The sequence below is a fragment of the Equus przewalskii genome, chromosome 24 (genome assembly GCF_037783145.1).
Source record: "Equus przewalskii isolate Varuska chromosome 24, EquPr2, whole genome shotgun sequence".
Taxonomy (NCBI): domain Eukaryota; kingdom Metazoa; phylum Chordata; class Mammalia; order Perissodactyla; family Equidae; genus Equus; species Equus przewalskii.
Window position 1 is genome coordinate 22,115,701 of NC_091854.1, and position 14,903 is coordinate 22,130,603.

At 39.0% G+C, this 14,903-nt stretch overlaps 1 protein-coding gene across 11 annotated transcripts in view; it reads left to right on the forward strand.

The window, feature by feature from the left end:
* SLC44A5 (solute carrier family 44 member 5) overlaps positions 1-14,903 on the forward strand; it is a 316,496-nt gene that overhangs the window by 18,784 nt on the left and 282,809 nt on the right. The gene's annotated exons all lie outside the window — the stretch shown is intronic.

A 14,903-nucleotide genomic window follows, 5' to 3' on the forward strand; every position in this document is an offset into this window, starting at 1 on the left:
GCACTGATTATTTCTTAAATGTGTTATATAAAATAATTTTTATGAATAAATATATATAAAATAATGTTCTTAAAAGGCAGGATATAATCTCTATACTTACATAAATTCAGCATGTGCTCAGTACCTTTATACGTAATCTCATCTAATCCCACAGCAGCCCTCAGAGGGAGCTTCGTGGTTCTCAGCCCTATGCTAGCTTCCAAGTACTGTGGAGCTTAAACACAGTTATCCAGGCCTTGCCTCGGATCTGCTGAATCCGAAACTACAGGGGTTCTAATAGGCACTGTGACTGAGAATCCCAGAAGTGGGTATTCTTATTTGTATATTTTATATACATGAAAATTGAGTTTTGGAGAGAATACATAATTTGACTAGGGGTTCTGACAGAGGATGAGGCTGAACAAGTGTTTTTCATTATTTGCTCAGCAAATTCTTATTGACATTGAATGATTACTGAGGCTGTCTGACTTCAAGGACTGTGCCCCTAATCATTCAGGTAAATTCTGCTTATGTGATGTATCAGAAAAAAATGTTTTTTTAAAGAGAGAGAAAGCTAATATTTGCAAAGTGATTTACAGTTCCTTTACAAAGCATAACAACCTTGCAGTGTTATTATCATTGCTATTTTACCAATTAGGAAACCAAAGCTGAATAAGATTAAGCAATTTGCCTAGAATTATAAGCCAGCAAGTCCTGAGGCCAGGAGTGAATCCAGGTTTTCTGACTCTAAATTTCAGCTTTTTTCCCACTACTACTTAACTGCAAATTTATGTATAAAGTTAGATTAGGGGAGCTAGTTATGTGACAACTGCAGGATTAATTACCTTCCTGATGAATAAATTTACTTAGAAATTATAAAAACAAAACAAAACTAGCATAGTATCTTTGGTTGGATTTTATTTTTCTAAAATTTAAAGAAAGTGTCAGTGGCTTATCCATCTTTCAAATATGAAGACTCTAGCTTTTCTTTTCTTTCTTTCTTTTTTTTTGAGGAAGATTAGCCCTGAGCTAACTACTGCCAATCCTCCTCTTTTTGCTGAGGAAGACTGGCCCTGAGCTAACATCCATGCCCGTCTTCCTCTACTTTATACATGGGACGCCTACCACAGCATGGCTTTTGCCAAGCGGTGCCACGTCCACACCCGGGATCAGAACCAGTGAACCCTGGGCCACTGAGAAGTGGAATGTGCAAACTTAACTGATGAGCCACCGGACTGGCCCCTTAGATTTTCTAGTTAGCTAATAGATATACTAAAGTGTCCTATTTCATTGCTATTTCAGAATGCATTTACCAATTTTACTATGATAGGGCTTTATATTCTGGTCTGATATGGTTCCTGGACTAGTTTGCGAGTGCGGTGACTGAAGCAGGTGGACTTATTTATAGCAGTAAGAATGCAGTGAGGATAGAGTTGTGCTGCTCTTGATGCCACGACCCTTTTGATTACCTTTGCCTTATGCCCTTTCCACCTGGGCTGGATCACAGAAGCAGCTCAATAAAGGGACAGTTTCTTTCTAAAGGGACGGAACCAATTAGGGTGAGGGCCTTCAGCTCTTTATTTTAATTTCTCCTTTCAGGGTAGTTGGGTGGCAATTCAGAAAGACAAGCTCTCATTAAAGGAGCCTCACTCAAAAGTCGCTCTACCTTTATAACAACACACGGATTGGGAGATCTTCTGTTGTCTTAAAATTTGAGACCTCAAAGTCGAGGACATTGGGTGAAAGTTACCTCCACACTTCAGAGAGGGGCCAGACACAGCCCTGCAGGAGTTACTGAAAGTTGTTCAGACCACCAATCCTGTTCTCTGCCTCTGAGGTTCATTTAAGGCTTTTTGAAGGGAATTCATAGGAGTAGAGAGCATTGTGGCATTTTTCTCCTTCTTTACAGGGAGGGAAGAGAGGTGCTTCCCTCACCCGCCAGTCAAGTGTTGGGGAACCTGAAAGCACTGCTTATAAAAGTTAGCATTACCTATGGAATGGTGGATCGGCTTCTCAGCCCACTGGCTAGATGCTTGGAAAACTGCAGAAACTAGTGGCTTTTCCCATGCCTCTACCTTAGCAGAGTGTGAGCATTTTCTTGAGAGAAACTGGCACTGTGGACCCCATAATTTGGAGCAAAGTGTGATAATAACAGATCTCTGCTTCTCTTCTGGGAAAGACCGAGGACAGAAAGCTCAGTAGAGCTGCCCTTGACTGCAGGGCGAGGGGTAAGGGGTTAGTTTGTCAACCTGCACTTCACTACAGTTCTTGTGAACCAAGTGGCCTCTATCTCAGAGGGCTGCCTGCTGGAGCAAAGCAGAAAGAGAGAGCATGGTGTTGGCTGTAACAGGGCAGCTGAAGAGCTCACTGTCCGCTATAGGAAACATGTCGGCCACAGGACCCTGCCGAGGGTCTCCCAAGACTCCACAGATGCGTCTTGTGAGATCCCATATTTGGAAGCCTGCCACGCAGAGTGCATTTAACAGTCAAATGAGAATTATAAATAGGACTTCTGTTTTTGATTCCTGCCATCTCCCAGGATCCAGAAATGCACAGGGCAAAGATGGGTTGGGGTGGGGAGGGAAGGAAGGAGCATGTGAGAACAGAATAGAGCCCCCCTGTATATCTTCCTGCTGCTTCTCCTCTTCCCACAAACCAGCAGTCATTCTTGAGCTGGCAGGAGGGGAGAAGCTCCAAACTGAATATGAGATTAATGCTTCGGTTTAGACAAGACTGAACTTTTCAATACCTGAGAGCAAAACTATTATGAAAAGAAATCGGAAAGAGATGTTGTCAAGGGCAGAGGGGAGGAGGCCTCACAGAGAATGTTCGGTTGCAGTGATGGGAGAAAAATGAAGCTCTTTCCTGATTGCCACTGCATCCAATTCGTGCAATAACGGATAATGAAGTTCCCAGCTTCTTTAACAAATACGTTGTAAGGAAAAGAAAAACATGGGAGAGGAGTCTGCTTTTCGAATTATAAACAGTTTAGAAAAGTACTATATAGGAAAGCTTTATTTAAATGAGAGGATAAATTAGATCATTTCCCTGATGACTTTAGGCTTCAGAAACCCATACCTTTTTGGGATATGTGTGACTTTTTAGTAGTTTGTGGCCAAGAATAATATGTCAGCTCTCAATATGCTTTTGTATATAACCAGGGCTCAAATATTATTTTTGGAATACTGTCTATCTTTCTCATATCGTTATATTCCTTATACATCATTTTTATGAGTTATTATATGAGAGTTTTCATTATAATTTTGAAATTACACTCTTGGTTGCTGACAATGCAGCTTTTAAATTGTTGGTTCTAATAGTGGTATTAACTAGCTGGCATTTTTATTATTTTATGCCAGTGGACCAAGCCTTTTGAATATAGGCCAGTTCATTTAGCTAGCTCCATCATTCCTTTAAAGCCAAGATCCCATGGAAGAATTTTTACATTTTAACAGATAGACTCCATGATCAATTTTTAAACAATGAGCTTTGGTTTTTGAAAAAGCTTGATCACATATTGTCCTATAAGTGCCAAGCCCCCTCCAGTTTCTTTTTCTTCAAGCCTTATCTACTAATACTAATGGTCCTTGACTCTCTTTCAGTACTGAAAGAATTAAATCATTGGAGTTGTTATATGTTGAATTTGGCCGTTTTCAGGAGCCTTCAGGATTTGGCCTGAGTTTTAAATGGGCAAAATTGAATAACACCATTTGTTTCTAAAAATTTCATTGCCTTAGGAGATTTCTAACTTTTCAACATGTACTTATAGTTAGGGGTCATAGATAGGAGTTATCTGAGAAAGATTCTTTTCTCTCCATAGGCACTAATCCTATCTTGTAGGTTTTGCTTTAAAAAAAGAATTTTCTCTGCGCAATGTTCTAAATGTACTGGTCCTAACTCATTATTCTCTCTAGGTCCTACAAATCTTTCAGCAGAACCAACTTTAGAGTGTCACGGCCCTTTCTGCTAACAAGCCTGGTTATCTAGACTGTAGCCTATTTCCTCTCCTGGACAAGAGATTATGTACCACATGGTTAAGACAACACGAGAAAATACGAATATTTGCATGTGACTCTCAAATCACAAGTTTTAGAACTGGTCATGAGAGAAGCTCACCCTCTCTGTTTTAGAGAATGGTAATTCCTCATTCAGGATGCTGCAAATTTTGCTTCTTGTTGCCCAGGTTCATAGATCCTACAACTGTCCATAAATATTCTTTAAGGCTTCATTTAGGATTTTGCCTTTTTCATTTTTTGCTTCTTATAATACTAGTATTATGGCTGGGACCTAGATTTGCGTCTTTTGACCCTAGAAATAGAATTTTTTTACTCTCTTCTTTAGATAGTTATTTTTTGTTTTCTGGAAGTGCCTGAATACGACTCTCTACTTTCAATATTTTTAGCAATAGATGCTTAAATAATGTGAGTACAACCATAGAAACGTGCTCACTAGGTCGATTCCAATTTTCAACCAGTAAAAATACACATGGAAAATGCTATACTCTCTCCTTACAAGCTGAAATATTAAAACTTACAAAAGCTTGACTTGAGATCTTAAAAGCTAGCCTTTTGTGTTACCTCCTTGAATTCTTCCGCTTTTTTCCCTCCTGGCTAGCAGATTGAGATAGGTTGACCATCTTTGTTTTTTTTTTTTTTTTTTTTTACTGTGGATAACTAATTGAATTTTGGCTTCTCAACGTTTTCTCTTTGTTAAAGGAAGGTCTATAGAGTCATTTCAGATTTGTTCTCGTATATTCATTCTTCTCCAAACCCTATCTATTGAGAAAACTATTTTCACCTTCTGTCATTTCAAAAGCATTCCTGAGTCTTAGCCCACTATATATGACTCTTGACGAGGTGTAATTAGTAGGAAAGACATCTCTTAAATACACTGGGTCCGTGAAAAAGGGTATCCACATTTAGAATTCATGATGCAGAGGAATATGTTAGTGTAGGGAAGTGGGTGAAGGAGACCCTTAAAGAGATTTTGCTTAGGGACCTACAATTTATTCTTACTCTACAGCCTTAGACTTAAATTTATGTATGCTGGCCAAATCTAGCTGATTGGTCCAGGCATTGCCCTTCATTTTGATTTACTTTCCACCATCATCTAAATGTAACACTTTCTCGATTACACCCAACTCTTTTTCCAGGTAGATTAATGGTCATAGTTCAGAGTTCATTTCATTTCCTGACTGAAACCCCTACTTTCAGAAATTTAAAGTGTAGATTTTTTTTTTAAAGATTTTATTTTTCCTTTTTCTCCCAAAGCCCCCCAGTTCAAAGTTGTGTGTTTTTTTTAGTTGTGGGTCCTTCTAGTTGTGGCATGTGGGACGCCACCTCAGTATGGTCTGACGATTCGTGCCATGTCCACACCTAGGATCCGAACGGTGAAACCCTGGGCCACCGAAGCAGAGTGCGCGAACTTAATCACTCAGCCACGGGGCTGGCCCCCATAAACTGTAGATTTTAATTCTTTGGTTTATAATGAGTGTTTAACACCGAAGATCCCAGTTTTTAATCAATATTACTATTATTGATTGTAACGTTTATAATAATCTCTACCATTTTAGTCCATATGGTAGATTTTGTATGTTAATACTTTTATATATTTTAAACGCTGAAATTTGGCAACATAGATGATTTTTTTCTTGGGAACTTAAAGTACTCTATAAAAATGCAGGTGGTGCAATATACCTATATAATTGGTTAGGTAGGAGAATGAGGCATTTGGTAAACAAAATATTTGGAAGATTATTGTATAAGCATTATAAATTAATAACTAATTTGGCAAAAATTATAATGAAATAAAATATCTACACCACTAAAACTATGTAAAACAATCAAGGCTTTCTAATAGTGAGTCAGAATAATTACTATGAGCATTTGCTATCACTGTGCTGTAGATACAGAGAGGTGCTGACTAAGAGAGCTCTGGTTATGTTGCATTCCTGACAGCCACCTGAGTACTGTTCATATTTTTGACTTATGATCCTGTTATATATGGAATTTAAAAAGAGATAAAGAGAATAATAGAGGAAGATCATGGTATGCTAGATTCTTTTCCTTGCTATTTCAGGAATTTATTACAGAGCTTGAGTAAAATTCTTTTAACCAATTGTTTAAACTCATTTAGCTCATAACCTTTAAGAAATCATAGAAAATCAATAGAGAAATATATATAAATTATATATCACTAGGAATTTTTATAATTCTCCTTACTTAAAATATACTTAGGGAAAAATGTATTTAGGGACTGTTTAAAGAGGATAAAAATATGTATTTAAAGGCTATTAAAGACTAGTTTTTAACTTATCATCTTTGGAGCTTTATAATAATGAGTTTTTAATGCTAGATTAATTGCACGATGAAGACAAAAAAGCAAAACATTAAGAAATAATAAACCATTCAAAACATATAATCTATGATCAAAGTATATATTGAGCAGACTTAAGAAACTAGAAGTGGTTACATAAAAGAATACCCTGAGTAAACAATAGCCAACACTTGTGGTACGCTTAGTATGTGTCAGGCACACTTTTAAATGTTTTGTACTTATTAACTTATTGAATTCAGTTATTTAATAAATGTTTATTGTGTACCTACTCTGCGATAGGTAATAGTTTAGGCTCTGGGGGATGTATACTGTATAATATACCAAAGAAACCTCTGCCTTCAGGGAATTAATACTCTAGAGGAAGAAGACACACAATAATCAAAATTAGTAAGTAAAACATAGTGTGTTGTATGGTGGTGCGTTTTATGGTGAAAAATAAATGAGTTAAGGAAGAAAGCATTTGTGAGTGAATGTGGGAGTTCTTAAGTTTTAAAAAGGTTGGTCAGGGACCCCCTCATTAAGACTGTGACATTTGAGCAAAGATCTGAAATAGGTGCTAAAGACATCTGGACATCTGGAAGAAGAAAGGCCCAAAAAGAGGGCACAAGGGCAAAAGCCCTGAGGCAGGACCAGCTTCACACATTCATTCCAGGTACAGCAGAGAAGCCCATGATGCAGGAACGAGCAGCGAGGAGGGAGTAACAGGAGGTGAGGTCAAGGAGGTAATGAGGGACTTGATCACGTAGACTTGGACTTTTATTCTGAGGGAGATGCAAAGCCAACGAAGAGTTTGAGCAGAGAAGTGACACAATCTGATTTACATTCTAAGGGGATTCCTCTACCTGCCATGTTGAGAATAGACTCTGTGTGTGGGGGCAAGGAGTGGAAGAGGAGATCAACTAGGAAGCTGGTGGAATAGTCTAAGCAGAGATTATGGTTCTTGGAACAGGGTTGTGTAGCTCAGGGAGAAGTGGTTGGATTCTGGACATGTTTGGAAGGTAGAGCCGATAAGATGTGGTGTCTGAGAGCAAGAGAAGAATCAATTATGACTCAAGGTTTTGCCCTGAACAGTGAAAAGAGAAAATTGCGATGGAGATGTGAAGACTATGGAAGGAGCAGATTTAGAAGGGGAAGATGAGGAATCCAGTTTTGGACATTTTGAATTTGAGATGCCTGTTAGTCATCCAAGTAGATGAATCCTCACTACAACTTGTGAGATGGTTACTATTATTGTCCCTCTTGTGCAGACAAGTATCAGTACAGAAAGGCAAAGTTCTCTTTATTCCCTCACAAAGTAATGGAGGCAGGATTCAAACCCGGGCAGCCTGGTACCACAGCTCCACAGCTCCTGGTTTTAAACACAGAGGGGTCTACATCTAAGGAATTCAGAAATGAATATGGTCATGTTGAGTTATATATAATTATTGCATGAAAAAGTTCTACTACCCATCAGATCTAGGGCATCTGGCAGCTTAGATTAAAATGGTTCTTTTTAAAGGACCATTTATGAAAACTTAAGTGATTTGCGCTATGTCCATGTCTAGCTACATGTCCAACTCCATCTTTACCTCTATGTCTATTTCTCCTCCTCTTTACCTTTATCCTAGAGAGCTACTTCTCCATACCTGTCTAGCTGGAGTGGGAAAGTTTTCCATACTACATGGCTCTAAATAGCTGGGGCAACAGGTCCTATTCTGATCACTATAACATTTCTGGTACTGTTTGTATTTATGCCTTCATCTCAAGCTCTCCAGTATCTTAGCATCAAAGAAGCTCCTGCATTTCCTGATTACTTCCTAAATGTTGGTTGACCCAACATTCTGGTTTCCTAGGAGTCTGGAGCTAATGGCATTGTTCAGGGTTAGTGTATCCTTATGCTTCCATTTGGCCCAATGTACTTATAATTGTTTAACTTACCACATGGCAGCTGTTTAGGTATCCTTTTGTCATTTAATCTCGCCATACAAGCCCAGCCCAGTTTTGTTGCACTGGGCACTATATAGCTCGGCAACACACATTATTAAAATTTAAATATACTCCTTTTGTATTAAGTAGGATAGCATTAATGTCCAAACAATTGTGGAGTTAAAAAAATTGCTTATGATCTGGACTAAGTTCCCTACTAGCTTGTAAGTTTTATATCTTGGCATGACATCCCTGAAAATATGTATTTGTAAATGAATGGCAGACATACCATTAACTATTCAGCAATACAGTCACCAAATCAATACAAACGTAGTGCATAGTCAATAACATGATTCATTTGTCACTTGGCAGTTGGTCTCATCAGAATAAGTACAATACTTGAAAAAGTGAAATTTTTTCCTTCCTACGTTGCATGCTGTATCACTGCATGATTAAACCAAAGTGTTAAAGTCTGAACTCATTATATTCCATACTTACAAATAATAATACATGTAACTGGAAGCATTTAGTGAAACAACGTAATTTGTTGAGGGAATTTGATCTTCTGCTGCGTCGAAGCAATGTATGACTTGCAGTTAAGAAGCTTGATTAACTATTAAGAATATGGAGGGGTCTGGGCTGGCCTGGTGGCATAGTGGTTAAGTTCACACGCTCTGCTTCTGGAGCCTGGGGTTCACAGGCTTGGATCCCTGGTGTGGATCTACACCCTGCTCATCAAGCCATGCTGTGGTGGCATCCCACATACAAAATAGAGGAAGATTGGCATAGGTGTTAGCTCAGCGACAATCTTCCTCAAGCAAAAAGAGGAAGATTGGCAACAGATGTTACCTCAGGGCCAATCTTTCTCACCAAAAAAAAAAATAAAAAAAAGGTGGAAGGTATAGAAGTTAAGTAGTTTTAGGAAAAGAAATGATTTTTGGAGTTTCTACTTTTGTAAACTTTAGTAAGCATTTTAATATGTTATAAGTTTTCTCTATAAAATAGGAGTGATAGCACCCTTTTTCCCTGGACTATGCTTTTCAGCGTCCCCTCACTAAGACTTCCCTCATTCTTCATTGTCCTTGTTTTCACCCTGAAGGAGCGTGCAGTGCTGCCATTCACTTACGGTCTTTTGTGTTTGACTCCTATTAGTTCTCAAGCATGTTACATATAAATATTCATAAAATCAGTCTGTCACCTTCTATATCTTTTATTGCTTAAATAATTTGCTTGTGTTACTTAGAGTCTCACAATATGGGCTTAATGCTTCTGTTAATGACTGGACCTAAGAGAGGACGGAGCCACGTCTAGGAGAGATGTGATCTGTAGGGTAGCAACGGCACTGGGCTGATTTCGAGGGGGCCAGGTGTTGGATTATGGGGAGCTTGTGGGAGTGAGGCTCCAATAGAGGTGGGTCACTGAGGGCTACTTACGCCACAGTTTTGCCTAAAAGCCAGATCTCTTTCTTCTCTTATATTATTAAGCAGTTTGTTTTATCGGCACTGCTGGGTTATAGTTTAGTATCAGGAATATTTGTTCATTTCAGTATTTCATCAAGATTTATCTATTTAAAACTGCATAAATTTCAGGTGACACAGAAGAAGAAAAGATCTCAAGTTTAGTGACAGATAATAATTTACTATTAGGATATTCCTTCTCGAGTCACGTAGGCCAAAGCCAGGTGGCACTATTTCATCCTTTACTAAACAATATCAATGTATGTTTTCTGTCCAGGCTTCCTTGAGATTCCATCGCTGCAGTGCGGTCTGCCTGGAGCAACTTTGAAAATGCAACTCAGAAAACGAGCGAGGCCTGATTTCTTAATAGGCTAAGCCACGGGGAGAACTTGTTTTTGTCTTCTAGTTCCACAGTTTACCCCTAGGTGCAATTCAAGGTGTCAGCTTTGATGTCTTCTGCTCTCTTCCCTTGTTGTCTTTTTCCAAATGCTGCCTCATGAAGTTTATTCTGCTGAGACTGAAATGAGTTGAGACTTTTGCTGACAGTCTCTAGATTTGTCATATTTGTTGATGCAATGGGTGCACCAGTGCATGGAGTACATAATTGTCTTTGCCATAAACATTATACCCAGGTAGAAGATACAAGCACTATTTTTGAACCTCAATATGGTGAAAACATTGTGCATATTTCTCAAAGCAATGAACACTCTCATAGGAAGAGGAAGGAAACTCTTTTCTGGCTTCATTACTTGGATGATACTCCATTTTATTCTAATTTACATGATATTTATTGGAGCAGCTTCTGTTAGTTTTGTAAAATAAATCTGCATCTTTTTTGTGTGTGTGTGTGAGGGAGATTGTCGCTGAGCTAACATCTGTGCCGATCTTCCTCTGTTTTGTATGTGGATGCGGCCACAGCATGGCTTGATGAGCGGTGCGTAGGTCTGCGCCTGGGATCTGAACCCACGAACCCCTGGCTGCCATAGCGAAGTGCACGAGCTTAACCACACTGCCACTGGGCTGGCCCCTACGCCTGCATCATTTTGTGGCAGTAGGGCTCATTCGGGGTAGGGTCACTCCTCTTATGTAGAGTCACTTTCACCTTTAGTAGTGAGGATCACGGTCAGCGACATGTGAGCATGTTCCTTTTACATTACTTGCAAGGGGGACACTCCTAGGAATATTTTCATTTATCCATATGTTGATAAATTAAACAAACATTACATTTTATTGAAATAATGAATGCATGTGGTTAAGTCCAACAATACAGAAGAATTTATAATAAAAATCCACAATATCTTAGAGACACAGTGGTTCATACTAGAAGAATCAAAACAGAAACCATTAAAAGTTGGTCACCTCTGCGGTAGGGAAGGATGTGGCTGGATATTGTGGCTTTTTATTTTTATATGTAAACACGCCACCATTTCTTGATTTACCTTTAATTTCCTTCTTGATATGCTACATTACAACTGAATTTATTTATTTATTTATTTATTTTTGGTGAGGAAGATTGGCCTTGAGCTAACATCTGTGCCAATCTTCCTTTATTTTGCATGTAGGACACCACCGCAGCATGGCTTGATGAGTGGTGTGTATGTCCACAACCAGGATCCAAACCCACAAACCCTGGGCTGCTAAAGCAGAGCATGTGAACTTGACCACTATACCACTGGGCCAGCCCCTGAATTTATTTATACTGCTCTTCACCTCCCCATTCCACTATATCTGCATATAATTATCTCAATAGTCTGTTTTCATACAGGTTACCTTTGGTACTTAAAAAAGGTAATTAACTCTTTATTTCTTATTCCATTGACCATGGATGGTACCTCTTAACTCCCTACTTTGTGAGACAAACTCTAATTCCTTCCTCCACTTCTTTTCACCCTCTACTTGCCAATCTTCCAAGTCAATAAACAATATTCCCATTCATATGACCAGATGAATATTCTTTACTGTAGAACCGTATATCATGTGTTGGTATTATACTTCCTTCTCTACAGGTCTAAGGCTGGGATTTCTCTGCCACTCAGAGGAGAATGTTTTTAGCTTCAAATCTCAATAAATTATGTATTTAAACATCCCACCATTCAACATTATCATATTCTTACCTTTATCAGAATTCTCAATCCATTCGATTCCCTTTTTTCCCTGGGGACCTCCCTCTTGGGACACCGCATCCCCTGGGTCTGGTCTGTAGTGGCTCCTCTCTGGGGCCTTTGCAAAGCTGTCATCCTGAGACTTACTTTCACTGTCCCCTGAACAGCACTGTTACTTAGATCTTATATTTTCTTTCTGGCTTACATCCTCAAGTTAACTTCCTAAGGAAGGTATACAGGAGGTAAAATGAATGAGATCTTGTAAACCAGTAAGTCTTTATTCTACTTTCATGCTTAATTAACCCAATCATTGGCTGGAAATAGAATTCTTGGTTGAAAATCATTTGCTTACAGGACTTTGAAGGCATTGCTTCACAGTTTTCTAATACTTAGTTTTGCAGTTGAAAAAATATGATGTCGGGCTAATTTTAATTCATTTGTTGATTACCTGTTTTTTTCCTCTCAAATCTTTTAGGATCTTTTCTGTATCCTTTGTGTTTCAATGGAACAATTTAAGTATGTGTGTATTTACTTTTAGCTCTAAGATAGTCTCTGATATTATTTCTTTGATAATCTTCTCCCTTCTATGTACTCTTCTTTCTCTCTCCAAAATTTATTAGTGGATATTGAGCCTTCTGGATTTATCTTCCTTGTTTCCTTATTCCATATTTTCCGTTTCTTTGTGCTGCTGTTCAATGTCCTGGGAGATTTCCTGGTTTTATCTTCTAATACTTCTCTTGAATTATATTTTTTATCTAGAGCACTTTCCTGTTTGCTGTCATTTTTTCCCCCGGTATCTTCTTCCTGTTTACAGATTCGGCATTTTCTGAGAATAGTATTTTGAGGTTTTTAAAAGTTCTCCTAAATCCCCTGGATTATCGCTGTTCTTGTGGGATCACTTGTTTTCTGCTAGTTCCTCTGTATATCTTTCTTCTTTAATATTGAAGGTTTTATTCAAATGTCTGGTGATTTTGGTGGGCTGTTCATCCGGAAGAAGGAAACTGACTGGGGGCTTTGGATGACGAGATGGCTCCCTAACTGGCATCCTCTGCTTTTTGGTTCATGCCTGGGGCACCAGACAATAAGCTGGGGAATCTTAATTCCCAGGCCGGGGAATGCTTGAATCAGCACACTAACACATTCACTGTCTTACTTTTTCCTAGTATGGTTAGAGAAGGTAGTTCAGAGTTTTTTTGCAGGGTTGCTGCCTGACTTTCTGGGATGGGGGAGGAGCTCATACATCTATTAACTGTTTTATAAATCAGGAGTCAGTAAACGTTTTCTGTAAAGGCCCAATAGTAATATTTAGGCTTTGTGGGCCACATACAGTTTCTGTCACATAGTTTTTTTTTTTTTTTTTATCTTTAAACAATGCTTTAAAAATGTAGAAACCATTCTTAGCTCACTGGCTGTGCAAAAACAGGTGATAGGCTGTAGTTTGCCAACCCCTGCAAAACAGACCTGTGGTTAATCCCTCTGTTTTCAGCCCTATGTTTCACTCTCAACTTCTGAGTTTCAATCCTATCTGGGATCCCCCACCTGCCACTTTTCCTGAGCTTTAGCCTTTCTCCCTGTGTATTCTGGGCTGTTTCTTTCTTCTCTGACTTCTCAGTACTAGCCTTCCATCTGTTTTCTGTTTTCTAAGAGGCTGTTGAAAATTCATGTCCACTTGTGGCTCCCTCCCTGTTCTTTTTGTCACTGTGTGTAGTAGATGCCATTGGCACCTGTATTATCCTCTCATCGCTTCCAATTTTCCAGTACCCATTCCATCTTTCAACTGCCAGCACCTGCATCTCTGAGCATGAGGCTTCTGTCTGGCTGTAGGAGCTTGCTCTGCCCTCCCATGAGATCCTCTCCTATCAGCTTCCTCCCAATGGCTAACAAGAGTTGGTGAGTAAATACCCCAGCTCCCTTGCCCCTCTGTTAGGATAACTCTGAGGTGCATGTTCTACACGGGCTCCAGAGCTGCCAGCAGGATTGAGCCCAAGTGCTGATCATATCTCAGTTGATAATGCACCCTCTATTGGCTCTCCTCTATACTACAACTCACTTTCCCTCTCCCCTATTAAAGTTTCCTGGGACTCCCTCTCACATAAATTGTTTGTATTCAAATCCATATCTAGAGTCTGCTTCTGAGGAACCTAAATGGAGATATCATGCGTTAGTTTTTTCCCTTTATTATAATTTTAATGAAATCTTGGGTGGAAGAAGAGATAACTTTGAGCACTTCTTTTATTATTTTGCATTTGAACTTGATTAATCAGTATTATATTGTGTATTTACCATGGGCCAGGCATTACTGGTGGGGGATAGAATAATGAATTACACATAAATTCTACCTGCAAGGAGCTTCTGTTCTGCGGAACAGATAATCCAGACAGTAGAATGTTTTAAGTGTTGTTAAGAGAGGTTGAGATGCATGTGTCACGGGACTTAGCAAGTGTGAGAAGTTATTGGCAGAAGGGCGATTAGGGATGACTTCAGGAGGAGGTGAGATTTGAGGTGGGTAAAGAAGAAACCCATTTGAAAGCAGAATGATAGGGCTGGGCATTCCTAGGGGAGAAAACAGAATGAACACAAACCCTCATCAAGAGGCATGTGAAGTGGAATGGATGACTCAGGAGAAGCTGTCCCTTCCTGAGAGAGGACAAAGTCCTGTAAACAACATGAGTACATATGAAAACACAGACCTCTCTCTCTAGATATATATAGCTAGTGAACTAATTAAAGTTGTTGGGAGACATGAATATTGATGGAGATTGGTGATAAATTATTTATATAATTAGGAACTTGGATTTGATGTGGGGAACAAATGGGAGCCCTCAGATTCCTCTGTGAAGGGAAACTAAAAACATCTTTAAGGGAGAATGTCGTGACTTAGTGCGTCTTATTCTTGCAGGGAGTAGATTGAACGGAGGTGAGGAAGAGGCTATTGCAGGTGGGTGGTGGTTTTTCAATATATATCATTGTGGAGGACTGTGGAATGAGGAATCTAAGAGCTAATTTGAGAAATATGAGGAAAAAAAGCTGAATTGCCAAAGGGAGAAAAAGCAGACAGAAGTATGAAAAATAGGAAAGCAAGAAAAAACTCAAAAGAAGACATCCAACTCTTAGGAGTCTCTCA